Source organism: Lepidochelys kempii, chromosome 2 (assembly GCF_965140285.1).
Source record: "Lepidochelys kempii isolate rLepKem1 chromosome 2, rLepKem1.hap1, whole genome shotgun sequence".
In the NCBI taxonomy this organism is placed as follows: domain Eukaryota; kingdom Metazoa; phylum Chordata; order Testudines; family Cheloniidae; genus Lepidochelys; species Lepidochelys kempii.
Genome location: NC_136381.1, coordinates 2,378,518 through 2,380,574, shown reverse-complemented (window position 1 = coordinate 2,380,574; position 2,057 = coordinate 2,378,518).

The window sequence follows — 2,057 nt, the reverse complement described above, 5'->3', positions numbered from 1 at the left end:
CGGTCCCATGGGCTTTTTGCTGGGGTGGGAGGAAGGGAGGCAGCTTGGCTCAAGTGACCAGGCCTGGTGCCTACCATGGAGATGGGCTTTTCTCAGGGAAGGCCCCAGCTGCTTCCCTCCCCTGGTAGTAGCAGCTGTCTCCTCTCCACAGAGCTGGGACCAGTGCAGGCCCATGGCTGCTCTCGCTAGTTCAATCTGCCTCCGTGTCACAACTAAGTGCGGATACAGTGGAGACGCTGATGCCCCACGGCAGGGTAGCAAGAGGGAGCTGTTTGGTGCAGCTCTGTACCAAGGCCACGTTTTCATTCAGTGTAGTAAATACAAACATAATTTAACCCCTGGATCTGATCAGCCAGAGCCCCCTGGTCCCCATCCAGGGGTGCGTTGCAGACACAGCTCACATAATGTCTCTAGCTCCATCTGCCTGAAGGAAGGGAGAAGATCCCATAGCTAAGGCAGCCTCTTCAACCACAGGCCTCTGGCTTGTGCTGCTGCCATGGCTAAAGATCCCTGCCAGCCCGGACTTCCTCCACGGCAATGACCAGCAGGAGAAACAGGGGTGCTGCATCTGGCTTCTGAGTAAATGCTTATCCTCCATTCCAGGTCACAGGCCCTGGCTCTCATGGGGGACTTAAATCACCCTGACATCCCTTGGGAGAGCAATACAGCAGTGCACAGGCAATCCAGGTAGCTTTTGGAGAGTGTTGGGGACAACTTCCTGGTGCAAATGCTGGAGGAACCACCTAGGGCCCGTGCTCCTCTTGACCTGCTGCTCGCAAACAGGGAAGAATTGGGAGGGGAAGTAGAAGCAGGTGGCAACCTGGGCAGCAGTGACCATGGGATGGTCGAGTTCAGGATCCTCACAAAAGGAAGAAAGGAGAGCACCAGAGTACGGACCCTGGAGTTCAGAGACGCAGACTTTGACTCCCTTGGGGAACTGGTGGGCAGGATCCCTGGGGAGGCTAGTATGAGTGGTGTGCAGAAAGAACAGCAAATATGGCAGGCGCCCAGCTTGGCTCAATAGAGAAATCTTGTGTGAGCTTAGATACAAAAAGGAAGCTTACAAGAAGTGGAAACTTGGACAGAGGGCTAAGGCCAGGTATAAAAACATTGCTTGAGCATGCAGGGATGAAATCAGGAAGGCCAAAGCGCAGTTGAAGTTTCAGCTAGCAAGGGATGGGAAGGGTAACAAGAGTTTCTACAGGTATGTTAGCAACAAGAGGAAGGTCAGGGAAAGTGTGGGCCCCTTACTGAATGAGGGAGGCAACCTAGTGACGGGATGTGGAGAAAGCTAATGTACTCAATGCTTTTTTTTTTGCCTCTGTCTTCACAATAAAGGTCAGCTCCCAGACTGCTGCACTGAGCAGCACAGCATGGGGAGGAGGTGACCAGCCCTCTGTGGAGAAAGAACAGTTTGACTATTTAGAAAAGCTGGATGAGCACAAGTCCCTGGGGCCAGATGCAAAGAGGATGGAGCTCGGCTGTTCTCAGTGGTGGCAGATGACAGAACAAGGAGTAATGGTCTCAAGTTGCAGTGGGGGAGGTCTAGGTTGGATATCAGGGAAACACTATTTCACTAGGAGGGTGGTGAAGCTCTGGAATGGGCTCCCTAGGGAGGTGGTGGAATCTCCTTCCTTAAAAGTTTTTAAGGTCAGGCTTGACAAAGCCCTGGCTGGGATGATTTAGTTGGGGTGGGTCCTGCTTTGAGCAGGGCATGGGACTAGATGATGATCTGAGGTCTCTTCCTAATCTGCTGTGATTCTATCTCCTGTGGCTTTTAATCCCTGCTGTGGAAAGGCAAGGCGGGGTGCCCTATTGAAGGGGACTAATACTACCCCCTTACCACTTGGTCACCAGGAAAGTAAGTGTCTGCCAAGCTGCTAGCATGGAAGATGTGAAAGCCCCTCCAACCCCAGCTTCAAGGTCCACCAGGGTCCATCTTGGCCCTGTAGTAACTGAATGGGGGTAGCAGTTTACTACTCGTATGGAGCTAGGGCCAAACTCTGCTCTAATTACCTAACAAATTGCTGATTTCATAGACGAACAATGCCATGAGT